Genomic DNA, 22,925 nt, shown 5'->3' on the forward strand with positions numbered 1-22,925 from the left:
CTTGAGAATTATAGAGAAACAATGATCATCGGGAGCAGGACTCACAGAATCATAAAAGTAGGTAAAAAATTTCTCCAATACCAATGGAAAATCGAAAAAGTGACTCGATGTCACTTCATAAATAAGTCACCACAGTGTAGCAATATTCAGTAGCTCCTTCACTGTCAGCCAGTGAAGGAGCTACTGAATATTGCTACACTGTGGTATTGGAGAAATTTTTTACCTACTTTTACGATTCTGTGAGTCCTGCTCCCGATGATCGTTGTTTCTCTATAATTCTCAAGGCCGGTGTAGCCTATACCTATCTTGTCCACCTTATTGGTATGGTGAACCCTACAACTTAGGACCACGCCCATTTGCACCCAGCTAAACGGATCCTTCCGATTTAATCATCTTCCTATTGTGCCATAGTGTGTAAGGACCGGGTACCTACTAAACTAAAAGACAGCTTCCCCCTGAATCATTCGATTGGGGACCGCATATAAACTCCGATATTCACGGATTTGCATCGACATCTAATCACCTAGCCAGTTTGGCTTTCACTTACCTTCCACGGATTTTACCATTATCCTGTATGAATTCTAACGTTGTTCAAACCATACACTTAAAGTCATTCTGTCTTACCCCTGAAGAAGTCGTTCTGACGAAACGCGTTGGGTTTCAATAAAGAACTTTTTACCTTGAACAAGATTCCACGATTTATTCGGGAAAGGGACAATAATCAATTGTTGTCATATATTTTACCAGTGTTTTATACTGTACTGAAGTGACTAGGTGGTACATAATTCAGCGCTCTCCGATAAATTCTTTTTGTGTACTTCTCGCTTGACTCCCACTAACAGGGGAGTCTTATCGGAGTAGCAGCGGATATTGATATTTGTTAGCGCAATACGAGGTCCATATTGTGTTTATATATATATATATATATATATATATATATATATATATAGCGGGTGAAGGTGCGGCACTAACGGCTCTTGCACAGAAGCACGAGTAGACCAAATATAGATCAATATATATATATATATATATATATATATATATTTGTGCTGTGTGCCCGGCACTCTGGGATAGACGACAGCAACTCCCGGTGTCCTTGCCTCAGTGAAATAAATGCAGTCAGGGGGTCATAGCAAATGACCGGGCCGGCACTCAGGAGGTTAACAACCAGTAAAGAACGACACTACACCATTGCAGATGTGGTCAACGTTTCTGAGGCGATTTATTGCCTCTTTCGTCAGGACATACAGTGTATACAAAAGAAATCACACATTTTATAGCTTACCCGATACCCAGTCACCTCCCATGTGCGTCCACGCCGCTCACGGCGGTTGTCCCGCTGACGTCATAACAGTGCTGCACGCTTCAGTCAGTCAGCAGACTGCCCCGGGGGCGTGACGACGCCTACAACAGTTGCTATAGTAACCACCTAATGAAAAGAACGGATATATACATAAGAAAAAGTACATGAGAACAGCTACATTAAATCAGCAAACAGTAGCAATCAATTAAATAGGCAGCTGATTAGCGGTGAAGCAGCATGTATACAAAAAAAGGTTATGCATAGACATACATATATTAGAAGGCTCGTAACTTTATAAAAAGCATTTGAGAGACAGAAGCTCATTCATTCCCCCCGGGTAGACAGTTTGGAGCCTATCTATCCACTGTGCTTCCCGTTGTAACAAAATTTTATTGCGATCACCTCCCCGTATGGAGGGGGGTATCCAATCTATTATTTTACACCTCAGGGAAGCGATAGAATGGTTAAACTCTCTGCAGTGCCTAGCCACAGGTTGGTCACTAGAGGAGCCTTCCAGGGCTTTTCTAATGTTGGATCTGTGGAGGGCAAATCTTTCTTTAAAGGGGCGGATAGTTTTCCCCACATACAGTTTGCCACATGGGCATTTTAAATAATATACAACGAAGGAAGTGGTACAGGTCATGGGGTACCGGATCATATATTTTTTGCCAGAGTGGGGGTGTGTAAACGTGTCTCCTACCTCCAACGCATGACAGGTGGTACAGCCTAGACAACGAAAGTTGCCTGGCTTACGAGAGAGGAAGTGGGCAGGAGTTTTGGTGGTTTTGAAATTGGAAATATCATTATGTACCAACCATTGTTTTAAATTTTTACCCCTGCGATATGCAGGCATAATTCTTTTATCTTTAAAGATTTTTAAAGTAGAATCTTCACTGACTAAAGGCCAGATAGATTTGGCTTTTTTAACCAATTCATCCGAGTTAGTAGTAAAATTAACGGGGAAAATGATTTTATTTTCCTGTCTGTTAGGGCCACAGTTGGTGCTAGTGCTTGTAAGGGACAAGCAGTGTATTTTATCTCGAGCCTGTAAGAGACTTTCTTTGCTATAGCCTCTTTGCAAGAATTTTACCATCAGGGAATCCATTTCAATCTCTGCTACTTCGGGGTCAGTGCAAATACGCCAGATTCTCAAAAACTGAGAATAGGGCAATCCCTTTTTAAGTGCAGGAGGATGGTGACTACCTGCTTGTAATAAGGTATTTCTCTCTACTTGTTTGTGATACAGAGCAGTTTTAATGGATAAATTATCAACACTAATGAGTACATCTAAAAAGTGCACTTGAGTGTCGCTGAGTTCAAAGGTGAATTTCGTATCCATGTCCTTTTGATTCAAAGTGGAAAGGAAGCTTTCTAGTGATTCCCGGTCTCCAGACCATACTATACAAATATCGTCGATGTAACGACAAAACAGCTTAAGATGTTTAACGATGTTGGGGTCAGAGAAAAACACGGTTTTTTCAACACTGAACATGTAAGCATTTGCGTAGCTCGGAGCTACACATGAACCCATCGCACACCCCCGCTTCTGTGTGTAAATCTCCCCATTGAAGAGGAAATAGTTGCGGGTGAGCGTGAGTTCCAACAGGGACATGTATAACTTAATATCTGGTCCTTTGTACTCAGGGTTGTTAGAGAGAAGTTCGAATGTGGCAGCCAGGCCTCTCTGATGGGGTATGGTCGTATATAAGCTAACCACATCTATAGTGGCTAGCATGATGGTACCTTCAAACGGGGAGATCGCTTTCAATTTCTCCAACAGGGAGCCCGTATCTTTTAGGAAGGTCGGTTGAATTTGTATCACTGGCTGCAGATAAAAGTCCAAGAACTGTGACACAACATAGTAGAGAGAGTCATTTGCGGCGATGATAGGTCGCCCTGGTGGGTTAAGGGGATCTTTGTGCAGCTTCGGGATTAAATAAAACACAGGTAACCTCGGGAAGGCAGATGTCAACGCGTCATGGGTTTTCTTAGAGATGAGATTCTCATTGCTGGCTTTGGTCAAAATCTCATCTAATTCGGATTTGAAGCGTGGAGTGGGGTCTTTGCTCAGTTTTTCATATACCAGAGGGTCCTCCAATTGCTTGTAGGCTTCCTCGGTGTAGTCCTTCAGATTTTGGACTACTATGCCCCCACCCTTGTCGGCAGGGCGGATAGTAATACTTTGATCTTTGCTTAGATCTTTAAGAGCTTTATACTCCAACCGAGACAGATTCAAATGGCCTGTGTATTTATTGTCCATGACAGAAATGTGCCGATCCATTACTTTCGCAAAGTGTTTGATAGAGGGATTCGATGATGTGGGGTCAAACATCGATTTAGCCCGGATAGGGCAATCATCGGCTAAGGTGGTACTGTTGGCAAAATGTTCTTTTATTCTTAGTTGTCGACAGAACTTATAAATGTCGACTTTGTCATTGAAGGAATTGTTGACATTGGTAGGTACAAACGTAAGACCTCTATTCAAGACAGATAGCTCATGTACAGAGAGCTGTCTATCTGCGAGGTTAAATACCAGATTTACTGGGTTGTCTTGTTTCTTCCTCTGCCTTTCGTTTTGGCCCGCACGTCTGGTGCAGGGACGGGGATGCCGACTTTCTGGGCTCTGGTGGCTACCCCAGCGGGGGGTTTTTTGGAAGGACCTGGTCTCATTTCACCTCTATAATCATTATCGCTAGCACTAGAGGCTGCTCCGCTAGAGGTATCTGTTTCAAAATAGTTTTTTCTGAATTTACGGGCTCTCTGTTGCCGTGCCATATGTACATTTTTGTTGTTAACCCAGCTATATACTCTCTGCTCAGCATAGTCCTTAGTTACCGTTTCTAGTTTGGATCTTTTAAATTTGACCAATTCAGTCTTGTAGCGATCCATTTGGTCTTTAATTTTCTCCAACCAATTTGTACTAGAATCGGTCTGCAACGTGGGGACATGTACACTCTCAAATGCCGTTATTTGCTGTGTAAGTAGATCCTTTTCTCTCCTGGATTCTGCCACTACCAGGAGAAGTAAATCAAAGGAGCACTTATTGAGCACACCTGCCCACTTACGGCAGAACTCAGGGTTATACCGCCCAATAGTGGGGATGTTTCGAACCCTGAAACCCCTTGGTATAGCTCTCTGTACATGAGCTATCTGTCTTGAATAGAGGTCTTACGTTTGTACCTACCAATGTCAACAATTCCTTCAATGACAAAGTCGACATTTATAAGTTCTGTCGACAACTAAGAATAAAAGAACATTTTGCCAACAGTACCACCTTAGCCGATGATTGCCCTATCCGGGCTAAATCGATGTTTGACCCCACATCATCGAATCCCTCTATCAAACACTTTGCGAAAGTAATGGATCGGCACATTTCTGTCATGGACAATAAATACACAGGCCATTTGAATCTGTCTCGGTTGGAGTATAAAGCTCTTAAAGATCTAAGCAAAGATCAAAGTATTACTATCCGCCCTGCCGACAAGGGTGGGGGCATAGTAGTCCAAAATCTGAAGGACTACACCGAGGAAGCCTACAAGCAATTGGAGGACCCTCTGGTATATGAAAAACTGAGCAAAGACCCCACTCCACGCTTCAAATCCGAATTAGATGAGATTTTGACCAAAGCCAGCAATGAGAATCTCATCTCTAAGAAAACCCATGACGCGTTGACATCTGCCTTCCCGAGGTTACCTGTGTTTTATTTAATCCCGAAGCTGCACAAAGATCCCCTTAACCCACCAGGGCGACCTATCATCGCCGCAAATGACTCTCTCTACTATGTTGTGTCACAGTTCTTGGACTTTTATCTGCAGCCAGTGATACAAATTCAACCGACCTTCCTAAAAGATACGGGCTCCCTGTTGGAGAAATTGAAAGCGATCTCCCCGTTTGAAGGTACCATCATGCTAGCCACTATAGATGTGGTTAGCTTATATACGACCATACCCCATCAGAGAGGCCTGGCTGCCACATTCGAACTTCTCTCTAACAACCCTGAGTACAAAGGACCAGATATTAAGTTATACATGTCCCTGTTGGAACTCACGCTCACCCGCAACTATTTCCTCTTCAATGGGGAGATTTACACACAGAAGCGGGGGTGTGCGATGGGTTCATGTGTAGCTCCGAGCTACGCAAATGCTTACATGTTCAGTGTTGAAAAAACCGTGTTTTTCTCTGACCCCAACATCGTTAAACATCTTAAGCTGTTTTGTCGTTACATCGACGATATTTGTATAGTATGGTCTGGAGACCGGGAATCACTAGAAAGCTTCCTTTCCACTTTGAATCAAAAGGACATGGATACGAAATTCACCTTTGAACTCAGCGACACTCAAGTGCACTTTTTAGATGTACTCATTAGTGTTGATAATTTATCCATTAAAACTGCTCTGTATCACAAACAAGTAGAGAGAAATACCTTATTACAAGCAGGTAGTCACCATCCTCCTGCACTTAAAAAGGGATTGCCCTATTCTCAGTTTTTGAGAATCTGGCGTATTTGCACTGACCCCGAAGTAGCAGAGATTGAAATGGATTCCCTGATGGTAAAATTCTTGCAAAGAGGCTATAGCAAAGAAAGTCTCTTACAGGCTCGAGATAAAATACACTGCTTGTCCCTTACAAGCACTAGCACCAACTGTGGCCCTAACAGACAGGAAAATAAAATCATTTTCCCCGTTAATTTTACTACTAACTCGGATGAATTGGTTAAAAAAGCCAAATCTATCTGGCCTTTAGTCAGTGAAGATTCTACTTTAAAAATCTTTAAAGATAAAAGAATTATGCCTGCATATCGCAGGGGTAAAAATTTAAAACAATGGTTGGTACATAATGATATTTCCAATTTCAAAACCACCAAAACTCCTGCCCACTTCCTCTCTCGTAAGCCAGGCAACTTTCGTTGTCTAGGCTGTACCACCTGTCATGCGTTGGAGGTAGGAGACACGTTTACACACCCCCACTCTGGCAAAAAATATATGATCCGGTACCCCATGACCTGTACCACTTCCTTCGTTGTATATTATTTAAAATGCCCATGTGGCAAACTGTATGTGGGGAAAACTATCCGCCCCTTTAAAGAAAGATTTGCCCTCCACAGATCCAACATTAGAAAAGCCCTGGAAGGCTCCTCTAGTGACCAACCTGTGGCTAGGCACTGCAGAGAGTTTAACCATTCTATCGCTTCCCTGAGGTGTAAAATAATAGATTGGATACCCCCCTCCATACGGGGAGGTGATCGCAATAAAATTTTGTTACAACGGGAAGCACAGTGGATAGATAGGCTCCAAACTGTCTACCCGGGGGGAATGAATGAGCTTCTGTCTCTCAAATGCTTTTTATAAAGTTACGAGCCTTCTAATATATGTATGTCTATGCATAACCTTTTTTTGTATACATGCTGCTTCACCGCTAATCAGCTGCCTATTTAATTGATTGCTACTGTTTGCTGATTTAATGTAGCTGTTCTCATGTACTTTTTCTTATGTATATATCCGTTCTTTTCATTAGGTGGTTACTATAGCAACTGTTGTAGGCGTCGTCACGCCCCCGGGGCAGTCTGCTGACTGACTGAAGCGTGCAGCACTGTTATGACGTCAGCGGGACAACCGCCGTGAGCGGCGTGGACGCACATGGGAGGTGACTGGGTATCGGGTAAGCTATAAAATGTGTGATTTCTTTTGTATACACTGTATGTCCTGACGAAAGAGGCAATAAATCGCCTCAGAAACGTTGACCACATCTGCAATGGTGTAGTGTCGTTCTTTACTGGTTGTTAACCTCCTGAGTGCCGGCCCGGTCATTTGCTATGACCCCCTGACTGCATTTATTTCACTGAGGCAAGGACACCGGGAGTTGCTGTCGTCTATCCCAGAGTGCCGGGCACACAGCACAAATACATTTCTATATTTGTCAAGGCACCGGATCAAATATACTATAGCAAGTTTGGCATCCACCGTCGTTCAGTGTCTGTGTATTGGACACGGAATTTCTCCCACTTTCTTTGTTCACTTCACTATCCTGTGGGTGTGGGTTAACCCTCTCTACATCGGGTCTTCCAAGGATGGAGCCCGCACCGGATTCTATTACATCAGAAGTTTTGGGCTTCAGCAACATCTCTCTCCAAAGAGGAGAGATTGTGAATATCTCAGAGGCGGAGGCAGATGATATCCTCTGCAAAGAAAATTTGGCAACTGCTGCGGGAAGTGAATTACCAGATCACCTGTTTAACCAGCTATTAAAACTCAAGAAACGAGAATTGGACTTTCACCTACATGCCGTGACCCTGTCAGATTATTATCGGAGCAAGATGATACCAAGGGGTTTCAGGGTTCGAAACATCCCCACTATTGGGCGGTATAACCCTGAGTTCTGCCGTAAGTGGGCAGGTGTGCTCAATAAGTGCTCCTTTGATTTACTTCTCCTGGTAGTGGCAGAATCCAGGAGAGAAAAGGATCTACTTACACAGCAAATAACGGCATTTGAGAGTGTACATGTCCCCACGTTGCAGACCGATTCTAGTACAAATTGGTTGGAGAAAATTAAAGACCAAATGGATCGCTACAAGACTGAATTGGTCAAATTTAAAAGATCCAAACTAGAAACGGTAACTAAGGACTATGCTGAGCAGAGAGTATATAGCTGGGTTAACAACAAAAATGTACATATGGCACGGCAACAGAGAGCCCGTAAATTCAGAAAAAACTATTTTGAAACAGATACCTCTAGCGGAGCAGCCTCTAGTGCTAGCGATAATGATTATAGAGGTGAAATGAGACCAGGTCCTTCCAAAAAACCCCCCGCTGGGGTAGCCACCAGAGCCCAGAAAGTCGGCATCCCCGTCCCTGCACCAGACGTGCGGGCCAAAACGAAAGGCAGAGGAAGAAACAAGACAACCCAGTAAATCTGGTATTTAACCTCTCAGATAGACAGCTCTCTGTACATGAGCTATCTGTCTTGAATAGAGGTCTTACGTTTGTACCTACCAATGTCAACAATTCCTTCAATGACAAAGTCGACATTTATAAGTTCTGTCGACAACTAAGAATAAAAGAACATTTTGCCAACAGTACCACCTTAGCCGATGATTGCCCTATCCGGGCTAAATCGATGTTTGACCCCACATCATCGAATCCCTCTATCAAACACTTTGCGAAAGTAATGGATCGGCACATTTCTGTCATGGACAATAAATACACAGGCCATTTGAATCTGTCTCGGTTGGAGTATAAAGCTCTTAAAGATCTAAGCAAAGATCAAAGTATTACTATCCGCCCTGCCGACAAGGGTGGGGGCATAGTAGTCCAAAATCTGAAGGACTACACCGAGGAAGCCTACAAGCAATTGGAGGACCCTCTGGTATATGAAAAACTGAGCAAAGACCCCACTCCACGCTTCAAATCCGAATTAGATGAGATTTTGACCAAAGCCAGCAATGAGAATCTCATCTCTAAGAAAACCCATGACGCGTTGACATCTGCCTTCCCGAGGTTACCTGTGTTTTATTTAATCCCGAAGCTGCACAAAGATCCCCTTAACCCACCAGGGCGACCTATCATCGCCGCAAATGACTCTCTCTACTATGTTGTGTCACAGTTCTTGGACTTTTATCTGCAGCCAGTGATACAAATTCAACCGACCTTCCTAAAAGATACGGGCTCCCTGTTGGAGAAATTGAAAGCGATCTCCCCGTTTGAAGGTACCATCATGCTAGCCACTATAGATGTGGTTAGCTTATATACGACCATACCCCATCAGAGAGGCCTGGCTGCCACATTCGAACTTCTCTCTAAGGGGTAGATTTATTAAGCTCGGTGAAGTGATAAACTGTCTGGTTTTTATCACCGGCAAATCAGCTCTTACCTGTCATTTTTCAAACCAAGCCAGTAGTTTCACAGGTAGGAGCTGATTGGCCAGTGATAAAAACCAGTCAGTTTATCACTTCACCGAGCTTAATAAATCTACCCCTAACAACCCTGAGTACAAAGGACCAGATATTAAGTTATACATGTCCCTGTTGGAACTCACGCTCACCCGCAACTATTTCCTCTTCAATGGGGAGATTTACACACAGAAGCGGGGGTGTGCGATGGGTTCATGTGTAGCTCCGAGCTACGCAAATGCTTACATGTTCAGTGTTGAAAAAACCGTGTTTTTCTCTGACCCCAACATCGTTAAACATCTTAAGCTGTTTTGTCGTTACATCGACGATATTTGTATAGTATGGTCTGGAGACCGGGAATCACTAGAAAGCTTCCTTTCCACTTTGAATCAAAAGGACATGGATACGAAATTCACCTTTGAACTCAGCGACACTCAAGTGCACTTTTTAGATGTACTCATTAGTGTTGATAATTTATCCATTAAAACTGCTCTGTATCACAAACAAGTAGAGAGAAATACCTTATTACAAGCAGGTAGTCACCATCCTCCTGCACTTAAAAAGGGATTGCCCTATTCTCAGTTTTTGAGAATCTGGCGTATTTGCACTGACCCCGAAGTAGCAGAGATTGAAATGGATTCCCTGATGGTAAAATTCTTGCAAAGAGGCTATAGCAAAGAAAGTCTCTTACAGGCTCGAGATAAAATACACTGCTTGTCCCTTACAAGCACTAGCACCAACTGTGGCCCTAACAGACAGGAAAATAAAATCATTTTCCCCGTTAATTTTACTACTAACTCGGATGAATTGGTTAAAAAAGCCAAATCTATCTGGCCTTTAGTCAGTGAAGATTCTACTTTAAAAATCTTTAAAGATAAAAGAATTATGCCTGCATATCGCAGGGGTAAAAATTTAAAACAATGGTTGGTACATAATGATATTTCCAATTTCAAAACCACCAAAACTCCTGCCCACTTCCTCTCTCGTAAGCCAGGCAACTTTCGTTGTCTAGGCTGTACCACCTGTCATGCGTTGGAGGTAGGAGACACGTTTACACACCCCCACTCTGGCAAAAAATATATGATCCGGTACCCCATGACCTGTACCACTTCCTTCGTTGTATATTATTTAAAATGCCCATGTGGCAAACTGTATGTGGGGAAAACTATCCGCCCCTTTAAAGAAAGATTTGCCCTCCACAGATCCAACATTAGAAAAGCCCTGGAAGGCTCCTCTAGTGACCAACCTGTGGCTAGGCACTGCAGAGAGTTTAACCATTCTATCGCTTCCCTGAGGTGTAAAATAATAGATTGGATACCCCCCTCCATACGGGGAGGTGATCGCAATAAAATTTTGTTACAACGGGAAGCACAGTGGATAGATAGGCTCCAAACTGTCTACCCGGGGGGAATGAATGAGCTTCTGTCTCTCAAATGCTTTTTATAAAGTTACGAGCCTTCTAATATATGTATGTCTATGCATAACCTTTTTTTGTATACATGCTGCTTCACCGCTAATCAGCTGCCTATTTAATTGATTGCTACTGTTTGCTGATTTAATGTAGCTGTTCTCATGTTCTTTTTCTTATGTATATATCCGTTCTTTTCATTAGGTGGTTACTATAGCAACTGTTGTAGGCGTCGTCACGCCCCCGGGGCAGTCTGCTGACTGACTGAAGCGTGCAGCACTGTTATGACGTCAGCGGGACAACCGCCGTGAGCGGCGTGGACGCACATGGGAGGTGACTGGGTATCGGGTAAGCTATAAAATGTGTGATTTCTTTTGTATACACTGTATGTCCTGACGAAAGAGGCAATAAATCGCCTCAGAAACGTTGACCACATCTGCAATGGTGTAGTGTCGTTCTTTACTGGTTGTTAACCTCCTGAGTGCCGGCCCGGTCATTTGCTATGACCCCCTGACTGTATATATATATATATATATATATATATATATATATATATATAGTGTAAATGGCAAAGAGGCGTCACTCGGAGACTGGATACCAATTCAAAACTTTATTGTGTGGTGACCGACTCCAGTGTTTCGAGCTAAACTGCTCGTCCTCAGGGTACAACTCACAGAATACAAATTACAGCGTTATATACCCTACAAAAATTCCCGCGCCCACCGATGCATGATTATACTTACCTGGATCAGGTGTGCCCTCAGCGTGTGAGGCGTGTGGACGGATCCCTCCTTAGCCGCTGCGTGCTTCCCGGTGACATCATCTGCACGCGTCACCTCTCCTGGAACGCACGTCGGCAACAGGAGTACACCCGGCTTCCGCGTCTGTGACACGCAGGAGCTCTCCCGTCCAGGTATAACCTTAAGAGCACAATAAAAATGTGCAAAAAATGTGTTAAAGATGCCTTCACAAAATGGCATGAATATAACAGTGTAAGATTTGCAATGTTTACAATATTAATATACAAAAAACAAAAATATCACAAAAAGACACACAAGACGGACATATTAAAAAAGTAACCCATAGTAGGTCTGAGTCATTTATAGTGATTTATGGACAAATTTGTAATAACATGATCCCATAAAAGGGAAATACCATAAATAGTATACTAATTATATTGTTAATTCATCAAACTGACCTACGCTTTAACAACTGCCTAGTCCTCTATGGGAGCAGTAACACTATGCACCTTTAATAGATGAAGCAAAATAGATTGCAGACATTAAATAATATACAACATGGATTACAGGTATACAGACCGGGTTGTGCTAGTAACATGGCCGCTAAGAAAAACATAGAACACCCTTACAAAAAGCTCTGTAACCCATGTTGTTCATTTAACCCCTAGGCGCGATGGTATCCAACACATGGATCCATCGGGCTTCAGCCTGGAGGAGTTTTTTTCCTCTGTTGCCACCTCTATAATGAATAGGAATGTGATCGATTATTTTTGACCTCACACTCGCTACACTGTGGCCCAATTGCACACAGTGCCGAGCAAATGGTTGATCACTATTACCAGATGCGAGAGCTTGCCTAATAGCATGACGGTGATTAGCCATCCTGGTCTTAAACTGGCATTCTGTCTTGCCCACGTAGTAAAGCCCACATGGACAAGACAGAACGTAGACCACGAATTTAGTGGAGCACGTGACCGCAAATTTGATGGGGATACTGCGGCCCGTGTGTGGATGGTTGATAAATTTACCTGCCAATAAAGAACCACAAGTAGTGCATCCCAGACATTTATAGCAGCCCGCCGGTCGGGTCAAAAAATGTGTGGGTGCAGATTTTTTGGTGAGTCCGCTCACATCCAATTTAACTACAAGATCGCTCAGATTTTTGCCCCGCTTATATGATGGCATGATCTGCAATTTATTTAAACCATGCAAATCTTTATCATTTTTGTAGGGTATATAACGCTGTAATTTGTATTCTGTGAGTTGTACCCTGAGGACGAGCAGTTTGCTCGAAACACTGGTGTCGGTCACCACACAATAAAGTTTTGAATTGGTATCCAGTCTCCGAGTGACGCCTCTTTGCCATTTACACTACGATTGGTCTGCGACCTGGGAAGGCACCGGAGCAAGTATTGCTTTTATACACCTGTGGAGTGCCGGATTTCTTCTTTGTCTATATATATATATATATATATATATATATATATATATATATATACACACACACACTATATAAAGCACAGTTCAAATGTATGTGCTGCACATGTGCTTCGGATCACATTGCATCGCAAATAGTATGTGATACGATGCAATGTAGTCCAAAACACATGCAATTATCGCAGCATGCAGGAGCACCTAAGTAAATGGACCTCAAAGTTTTGCTGTGCCACATTACACTTCAGGGTGACACAATGTTTTATTTTCTCGCATTGGGTTTTTAATATATTTTATTTCTTGAAGATTCAATGAAAAGTTTCTGCATTTTAACCCCTTCAGTGGCAGTCCCGGAAATTTTCCGGGCCAAGCTGCAGTGCCGCAGCGTGCAGTCCCGGAAAATTTCCAGGCATGCCGCAAATCTACAGTTGTGCGCCAGTGGTGCCTGCAGGTGTGCACCACTAGCGCATCACCTCAGCAGCGACCCCCACTAGGCCGCTCCCTCCCCATCTCCACTGTTGTGCCCTCCCTCACCTGCCGCCGCCATTACTTCGGGAGAGATGGCGGCAGGCTCGGGGATGTTCGGCATAGCTCGGGGGACTCGGGATCGCTCGGGTGTTTAGGGTCCGATTCCTCCCGAGCCTCACCGAACATCCCCGAGCCTGCCGCCTGCTACCGGTCAGTGTGCTGCTATGATTGGCAGCGGCAGGGGAGCTCCGCTGAAGACCGCTGGAGCGGAGGGGCTGGGGGGGTCACCAGAGGGGAGGGGAGCACTGGGACTCATCTAACCCATCAGTGAAGGGTTTAATCAGTTCAAATGTTAGTCCAGTCTTCCATCATTTATACATTTTCATCACTATTGAGTCACCACCAATGACAGTAATTAGCTGTTTGCATTTATGCTGATATAATAGCTTGATGTCAGCGCATTTTATAACAAGTGTGGAGGTGGACAGACAAGGAAGGACACACACATTCAGTTATCTTACCAGTAAATGCAATTTAGAAAATAAATGGTGTTTGTACATTGCTGCTAAGAAGCCATAACCCCGTTACATGATCTTTACGGTCACTGTCTGAATTCAGCAGCTGGGGAGAGGGGGAGGTGGGGGTATGGGCTCTACTGAACGTACTGACATTCAGCAGCAGGAGAGGGGGGGTCCGGGCTCTACACAGCCCGTACTGACATTCAGCAGCAGGGGAGGGGGGGTCCGGGCTCTACACAGCCCGTACTGACATTCAGCAGCAGGGGAGGGGGGGGTCCGGGCTCAACACAGCCCGTACTGACATTCAGCAGCAGGGGAGGGGGGGGGGGGGGTTCGGGCTCTACACAGCCCGTACTGACATTCAGCAGCAGGGGAGGGGGGGTCCGGGCTCTACAAAGCCCGTTCTGACATTCAGCAGCAGGGGAGGGGGGGTCCGGGCTCTACACAGCCTGTACTGACATTCAGCAGCAGGGGAGGGGGGGGTCCGGGCTCTACACAGCCCATACTGACATTCAGCAGCAGGGGGGGGGGTCCGGGCTCTACACAGTCCGTACTGACATTTAGCAGCAGGGGAGGGGGGTCCGGGCTCTACACAGCCCGTACTGACATTCAGCAGCGGGGGGGGGGGGGGGTCCGGGCTCTACACAGCCCGTACTGACATTCAGCAGCAGGGGAGGGGGGGTCCGGGCTCTACTCAGCCCGTACTGACATTCAGCAGCAGGGGAGGGGGGGTCCGGGCTCTACATTCAGCAGCAGGGGAGAGAATCTGTCATCCAGATTGAAGCAGAGAAGAGTGTCACTGCCGCCCTCTGCCCTCTGCAATCCTCTCCTGTCGCTCCTGTGACGTGCTCCGGCTGCTGCTGCTTCTGACTGGGGGTTGGAGGATGGCCGCGCACAGGAGGTACCCGGAGTTTAACATATAGATACATCGGATCTGAAACATCGTGCGTGCTAAAAAGCACCCACGATGTGCCCATGATGGCTCAGATTCCGATATATCTTATGTTCTGCAGGTCCGACCACCTGATCCAATCTGATGAGCACGGGAACGCGCATCAGATTGGATCAGATGTCACAAACATGCGATTTGGGGCCGATTTCACCCGATTTATCGGCCCAAAGTGCCGAAATCGGATGAAATCGGCCAAAAATCGCACAGTGTATGGGGGCCTTAAGTCTTATTATTTGTCACGTCTTACAAACAAGGAGAGGGATACAAAGGGCTAAAGGTGCCCACACACGTGTGATACCCTCACAGATAAGTATCTTTATCCTTACAGGTTATCTTGCAACAGCAATTATCAACAGCTCACCACAATAACTCACGGGGGAAAAATAAAAGAGTAATTTTATTAAGTTGGAACTCCGTTTTTCTTAAAGGAACTGATGGAAATCAAGGATACTATTATGCACAAAATATCAATATATATATACAAACATCAGAGATTCTTCCCACGTAACATTGGTGAGATATTGATGTATAACAATATTACTTAGAGCATAAGTTGTACTATTCTGCAACAAACAAATAAGCAACTATCCATTCACCTGCAATGTATAACAAACCGTTACAATATCAAAACAGGTTATATTATAGCATTTTACCAGTACTAGATTATCATTGCGCAATAATTGTTTATGTCTACAATAGTCTTGGGTTAACCCTATTATGACTGCAGTCACCTGTTCTTTAAGCGCTTATTTATAACAAATATTCTTTCTTTTATAGGTCCCACGCTGCAAGGTCAACTCTCTGTGTATTTGTAATCCAAAGTCAAGAGAATACATAAGGTAAGTCTTGCGTAATATTGCTGCTGACTTTTAACTTGAACGTCAAATAATCTGATCATAGATGACAGAAGCTAGCAATCTTTTTGGAATATCCTGAGTAGAATGATATAAGCAATTTTCCTTAGCAGTATAATTGCCACAAGTGTCTCTATAAGTGTCAGTCCACTTCTGTAATATGCAGCTTTGGGGCTGATTCAGCAGCCACTACTCCCTTCCTCCTAACTTGTAGTTAAGGACGACTTGGGTATTGTGTGCAGTATTAACTACTAGAGTCTCTCCCCAAATGCCAGTGTAGGTACTGCTTATTGCTGCCTGGATGAGGTGAATGTTACACACAATGCTTTCTTTAGCCGGGAGAGGTGTTAGGCTGGCTATGAGGTTATTGCAGGGGCGTTACAGCTATCTGTGGGCCATCCTGTAGGCTGTCTCCGGCTGGACTATCTCTGGCAGTGGCGTAAGTTCATTCCAGGTGCCCGGAGGCGACATAGGTGGTAGTGCCCCCCCCCCCCCCACACACACACACACACACACTGAGCATTGGTGACCCCCAGGTAATGCAGACAGCCCTGGTGGCTCCCAGATACTACATATAGCATGTGTGTGTGTAATACTGACTGAGGGACAGGAAGAGGGACAGAAGGAGGGACAGGGAAATTGAAAGGAGGGACATGTACAGAAAGAGTGACAGCAGGGATGTAAGCCTGGAGAGTGACAACTGGGACATGGATGGGGAGAGTGACAGCAGGGGTGCGGGCGGGGGAGAGAGACAGCATGGACATGGACGGTGACAATGACAGCACGTAATTGATAGGCTACAGTACTTACTTTAATGGGCGCAGGGTTCAAGTGGTGGTGTGTGTGGTGTGTGGCGGGGATCCAGCCTTGGCAGGGAGAAATGCCAAGACACCCCATGTGGTTGCCCAGCTGAGATCCCACAGCGGCAGAAGAAGAAGAGCTAGGCATAATGTATACCACACATAGATGCCTGGCGGGGATCCAGCATTGGCACTGAGAGCCGGGCCCAGCACAAGTGGATACCCGGCAGAGACAGGACAAGCGAAGCTGCAGTTATTAGTAGACTCACAAGTGACTGGCTTCTGGAACTCTTCCGGGACAACTGCAGCAGCAGCAGGTGCACTACCGCTCACTACAGAAGTTAAATAGCGCTTATAGATGGATTGTGTAACTTCTGCCGCTGCTGCAGTGGTTACAGAAGTGTCCCAGGAGCCGGTCACTAATGTGCCTCCTAATTCAGCAATGCATCTTCTGTGGCCAAGTGTCCACTCCTCTATTATGCCCCTAAGGGCTAACACCTGGTGGCCAATGCTTCTGTTGGCTCCAGTAGTTACGCCACTATGTACTGCGTGTATATATATATATATATATATATATATATACACACACACACACACACACCCACATATATATACACATACACACCCACATTTTATATATATACTAGTGCGGTAAAGAGATCTTTTTAGATTCCTTTTCACTGCTCTTCACTGCCTCCAGCTCAGTGGCCAAAGTCTGCAGCATGTTGAGCCCTGCTCCTGCCCATTACCCACACCTTCTATCCCCCTGGAGCATAGGTTTTGTCTGCTGAACAGATACCGTATTGGAAATATAACTCACTAAGTACTGAGACACAGTCAGTGCAGACACATAGGGCCCATTCGACTAGGTCTGAATTCACATGTGCATTGGCCCGGCTGTGAACATCATAGGCAAATATTTCTATTTGCAAGCTGCTCGCAGCGTGATAGGGATTGGGTGTTTGAGGTTGGATCCCAGACATTTCATTGATGTACCCACAAAAATGAAGGGAGTGCCCAACAAAATGCTGGGAGTGTCCAGGAAAATTCAGGAGAGTTTCTTTCTGAATGCTAGCGGTGGGCGAATGGCGTTGGTGCCCGACCAGAAGCGGCTATTTTGCTCGCAGCCGCTGAGTAAGTCCTGGGCTACATGGCGGCTGCGATGACCAGGGACCAGAGGAAAAAAATCATCCGAAGGAGAGTGAAAAATCAAATGATTTTTCCTCTAGATGGCCAAATGCGAATGGATGTGTAGCTGTACACATTCATTCACAGCCCCTGCAAACAGATTCGTAAGGTGGGCTTTCATGGGGCAGGGGGCAGCAGTTACCTGCTTGCTTGGCGCCAAATACTCGAAGTCCAGTCCCATAATCTCTCCACTGGCCACGCTCAAAGCACCATTCTGCCTGGTGGGGGTAGGCCCCACAAACTTTACACTGTGTACCTATTTCATTCTACTCACCTCTCCCTCGGTGCAGCATCACAGCGGTCAAGATCACCGGGAAAATGTCCGCTGTGGCAACTTTCTGGTGATTCATGCATGCGCAATAGAGGTGTCCTCAAACAGTGTGGGCACCATTATCCTGGAGACAGGAATTCCAGGAGCATGAAATATGAATATGGGTAATATGAATATGGGTCCCTATGTGCTGTTTAATGTAAATAAAGGCCACTACATGCTGTGTAATATAATTATGGGTTACTACACGCTGTGACCCATATTTAATTGATTATTAATTAGCGCACACATATTCCGCAGCACTTTACAGAGAATATTTGAACAGTCACATCAGTTCCTGCCCCAGCGGAGCTTACAATCTATATTCCCTACCACATGTACACGCACACACAGACATTCTAGGGTTCATTTTGTTGGGAGCCAATTAACCTACCAGTATATTTTTGGACTGTGGGAGAAAACCGGAGTACCCGGTGGAAACCCACGCAAGTACTGGGAGAATATACAAACTATGCACAGTTAGGGCCATGGTGGGAAATGAACCCATGACCTCAGCGCTGTGCGGCAGTAATGCTAACCATTACACCATCCGTGCTGCCCAATATTCACATTACATAGCACGTAGTGGCCCAGTCATATCACAAAGCCTGTATTGACCTATATTCACATTACGCAGTGCATAGTTACCCATACTCGCATTACACAGCGCAGTGTCCCAGTCACATGATACAGCACATAGTATCCCAATCACATGACATAGCCCATAGTGACCCAAAGTCACATTACACAGCGCGTAGTTACCCATACTCGCATTATGCAGAGCATAGTGACCCATAGTCACATTATACAGCACATAGTGACCCATATTAATATTACACAGCATGTAGTGTCCCATGTTTACATTACACAACGCTAGTGACCCATATTTAAACACACACACAGCAAAACACAGACAACCAGTAAACATTACTGACACCCCCCCTCCCAGCAAAAATTACTGACACCCCTAGCAAAACATTAATGACAACCCCCCACCAAACATCATTTACTAAAACTCCCCCTCCCATTAAACATTACTGACACCCCCCCCCCTGCTGCCACCTCCAGCAAAACATTAATGACACACACACACACCCCGCCCAGCAAACATTACTGCCCCCCTCTCCATCTTCAGCACGACTTGCCTGAGCCCCTGTTGATCGAGTCTGTGGTGTGCTCCTGTGCTGTGGCTGTTGCTCTGAGTGAGTCTGCTGGGCTCCTCCATTGCACACCTGACCATGTGACTTCCTGTTCAGGAGCCGGAGAGGTCAGGTGGCATTCTGTTACACTGATGGGAGGGAGGAGGAGGGACCACGGAACGGAGACGCTGCCTAGTGCCTGTCTGTAATATCTGCCTGTCTGTAATATGCTAGGCAGCGCGGAGGAGAGGGAACTGAATGGGGAGCCTCCTTACACACTCACAGGAGATAGTGCTGCCAGCGCTGCTGCTGCCTGCAGTGTCATACAGTATGACAGGCTGCAGCAGTTACAACACCCATTCCGACACCCCTGTCCGCAGCCACACTTCCTCCACAGTCCCTCTTCCTCCTTCTGACATGTCCTGATTCCTCCTGGCGCAGAGTGCTGCTGCTGGCGCCCATCGCAGCCCCACTTCCTCCTTCTGACCTCCGCAGCGCACCGCATATAAGAAAGTGCTTGTGCTTCTGCGGCTGGACAGTACTACCGGAGGAGAGGCAGGGGGGAGGGGGTCTCGGACGGCCACTGCCGTCTGCTGCCCAGTACTATCGCCGGGCCAACCACTTCACAGGCCTAATGAGCGGAACATCGGAAGGCAATGGAGCCAGTGCCCCCTTTAAGGCTGGCGCCCGGCGGCAGATGACTCCATTGCCTCCGGGAGTTCCGCCACTGATCTCTGGGCTGATCTGTGGGATATGCAGGAGGCTGTACTGTGCTGCCTTGGGGCTGGACAATCACTCACCACACCCTCTTCTTTATCGATCACAGCTTGGATCAGTCACCGCCTCTGTCACCGCTGCTCAAGGGGACCTCGGGAAATCACCAGAGCCCTTTTGGTAAGTATTCTCCTAATTACAGCAACGCATCACACACTTTCCAGCTGCGCAGCTCTGCTGCCTTAACTTTCTCTCCACAACTGCTACACAGTGTCTTTTCTGCTGCACTTCAGCTTTCCTCAACCCCTATCCACAAAACACCTACCGCTCTTTCCCCTGAGCACCTCTATAGTCCCTGCTCTGGGGTTTCCTGATGAGCAGGGGCTCTGCCAACTGTCAGAGTATATTTTCCTTTCTGGAATATTCCTCACAGTTCTCCCCTTTAAAGCAGAGTATATGGTATAGTCCACCCTAATGGGCTAGGAGGACAAGTCCATTGTCAGTTCAGGAAAGGGGTAAACAATGTTCAGTCCACAATATTCTATTAATAAGGGGTATTAACACATTAATACTTTTCCTAAATAATTAATTAACTACTAATATTACTTTTGATATCTGCTACATTTACTGTATCACAACCATATAACATTTTAATTTATGTATAAACATTAACCCTTATTGGGGTGTTTCATTACTTCCCCGCTGGAACGTTGTGTGTCCTCACACAACAGACAACATCCAATAAAAAACAGTCTAATATTTGTGGACACACACACACGCACTCAAAAAAAACCCACTTTTTACAATTAATATTGACAAAAGCAGTACTTATTCTGACATTTATGTTCAATCTAATGCCTATACTGTATAAATGGGGCACTTCTGTTTCTCATTCCAAATTTTCTCAAAATCTGGTGCATAATTAATGCTGTTTCACTGGAACTTATATCAATATATTTACTATTTGGAAGTTTGTACTCTGATGGAACAGAAGTTAAGGGCTCTTTAACTGAAATATATAGTTCTTCACATAAAATAGATTCAGACTTTAGCATAAAAGAACCAAGGCAATTAAGTTCATGTTAACCCAACCTCTCTGCTGTGGTTGAGTGGGCAACTCTTTCAATGTCTTCCTTATATTCAACAGTTTTTAAATCTGGCTGGTTTTAGTGAACTTTACCGGCATGTGTGTCATCCATTCTAGGTTTAATCTGGTATTCTGGCTCTGGAAGAGATTGTGGTTTGTTAGTATCCTGTAGGTTCTGCTGCACCACTTCACTCTGTTGCTCTACATTTTGTTCAACTGTCCTCCCAACTGATTTTCTCTGCACTGGGACATTGGCATATGGACTGCGACCTGCTGTATATTTGCTGCCTTGCACTGAAAAACCATTAGGACCAGTTACATTAGTCGCTTTGGTGCCCTTCTCTCCAATCACCACATTGAACTCCACCAACTCTCCTTCTTCCAAACTGCAGAAGAAGTTCCTGGGGTTGTTCTTCTTAATGGCAGTATAGTGCACAAATACATCTTCCTTGGTGTCAATACGGTTTATAAAGCCATAACCCCGTTGGACATTAAACCATAATACTCGACCCAAAATGTTCCTTGTGCTGGCTGGCAGAACACTGCCTGCATTAAGTACACCAACATTTTTAGCCTGGTTTTGCAATACTGTTTCTGGACCTATATCTTGTCTGTCATCCACAGGTTGATCAATTCTTGCTGTGCTTCCTGAGCACTGATCCTCTGCCTCAGGGTATGAGTTTAAATTCTCATGTCGCCTGCAGTTGAACTGAACATGTTCCTTTTGTCTACGGCATTGACATACTGGCAATCCCTGTGCGTCAAACTGGTAGGTCCGTTTTATTCTCGAATTCCTGGCTCTCTTTTCGATATAACTTTTTTTCTGTTGTTCTTGAGGAAGCAATTGCTCTTTCGTTGGGTTTTCCACCTCCCTGCACAGTTCTGTAAAACCCTGGATAGATTCTTCAATCTTGCTTTTTAATACTTCACTTTGGTCAGGGCAGGAGGATAACTGAGCATGCTGTATGACTGCCTCTTTGGGTGCCATGGGTTTTTTTTCTTTCATTATAGCTGATTTTAGAGGGACTTCTGGCCTCAGAATTTTCCACTGATAAGGAGGAGGTAGATTCAGAAGAATTTCAGATGGAATTTTTCCAGAATTTTGATAACAGTCTCCTTAAATTCAGGGAAAGGGCAAGTTGGATTCTGTGATCTCACCATGCATAATGTAGTACGTACTGCATCCCCGGGAGCTCCTTCTATAAATTGACTGATCAATGTTTCATCCTCTTGTTGTTTTTCACGGGGGTCAAAGTTCTGTAGTTCTTTGAGTGATTCCTGCAAACTGAGAGCAAATTCTCTTAAGGATTCATGGGGCTGTTGCTTTCTGGCATAGAAGTTAATTTTAAGTTCAGATAAAGTTCGCAAATCAAAAATAGTGGACAATTTTTTAAATATGTGTTCTACGTTCTTCTTCTGTTCAGTAGACCAAGAGTTTACTTCCCGAAGGGCTAGGCCTCTTAACTGTCCGATCAATATTTCCACCTTCTGTGGCTCATTAAGGGGACCTATGCAAAATAGTGACAGCAGTTTTGACTTGAAGTCCTTAAATATACTGTTACCTGGAGTACATGCTTTCCCAGAATAAGTTGGCAGCCATGGGGCTCCAGGGTAGTAAGGCAATGTAATGGGGTTGACGCCAGCCATAGCTGGTTGTGCAGAATAGATTCCCGATGTTGACTCTTCAGCTGACATTTCTTCCCTTTGTTCTTATCCTGTTCGTGCGACGCCAAATGTGATACCCTCACAGATAAGTATCTTTATCCTTACAGGTTATCTTGCAACAGCAATTATCAACAGCTCACCACAATAACTCACGGGGGAAAAATAAAAGAGTAATTTTATTAAGTTGGAACTCCGTTTTTCTTAAAGCAACTGATGGAAATCAAGGATACTGTTATGCACAAAATATCAATATATATATACAAACATCAGAGATTCTTCCCACGTAACATTGGTGAGATATTGATGTATAACAATATTACTTAGAGCATAAGTTGTACTATTAGCATAAGTACTGTATTATTATTAAAGGATACACATGGAGGGCCACACTGGTATTATGTGGGACCCCAAGTACTGTATTATTATATGATACACAATGGGGGCCCACACTGGTATTCTG

General features: G+C 44.8%; 2 long non-coding RNA genes across 7 annotated transcripts in view; one reads left to right on the forward strand and one right to left on the reverse strand.

The window, feature by feature from the left end:
* Positions 1-20,102, reverse strand: part of LOC146059985 (uncharacterized) — a 115,422-nt gene extending 95,320 nt beyond the window's left edge. Inside the window, exon 1 of one of the 3 annotated variants that reach the window (XR_014470347.1) lies at positions 20,039-20,102. This is a non-coding gene — a long non-coding RNA (uncharacterized LOC146059985). The other 2 variants (XR_014470346.1, XR_014470344.1) reach the window with 2 other exon arrangements.
* The window catches only part of LOC146059986 (uncharacterized), a 48,078-nt gene continuing 39,622 nt past the window's right edge, over positions 14,470-22,925 (forward strand). The window contains exons 1-6 of one of the 4 annotated variants that reach the window (XR_014470350.1): positions 14,470-14,657; positions 15,137-15,221; positions 15,486-15,547; positions 19,826-19,893; positions 21,425-21,569; positions 22,573-22,757. This is a non-coding gene — a long non-coding RNA (uncharacterized LOC146059986). Of the gene's footprint in view, positions 14,658-15,036; positions 15,222-15,485; positions 15,548-19,825; positions 19,894-21,424; positions 21,570-22,572; positions 22,758-22,925 lie in introns of all 4 variants that reach the window. The other 3 variants (XR_014470348.1, XR_014470349.1, XR_014470351.1) reach the window with 3 other exon arrangements.

The sequence above is a fragment of the Crinia signifera genome, chromosome 2 (assembly GCF_055691185.1).
Source record: "Crinia signifera chromosome 2, ASM5569118v1, whole genome shotgun sequence".
Taxonomy (NCBI): Eukaryota; Metazoa; Chordata; class Amphibia; order Anura; family Myobatrachidae; genus Crinia; species Crinia signifera.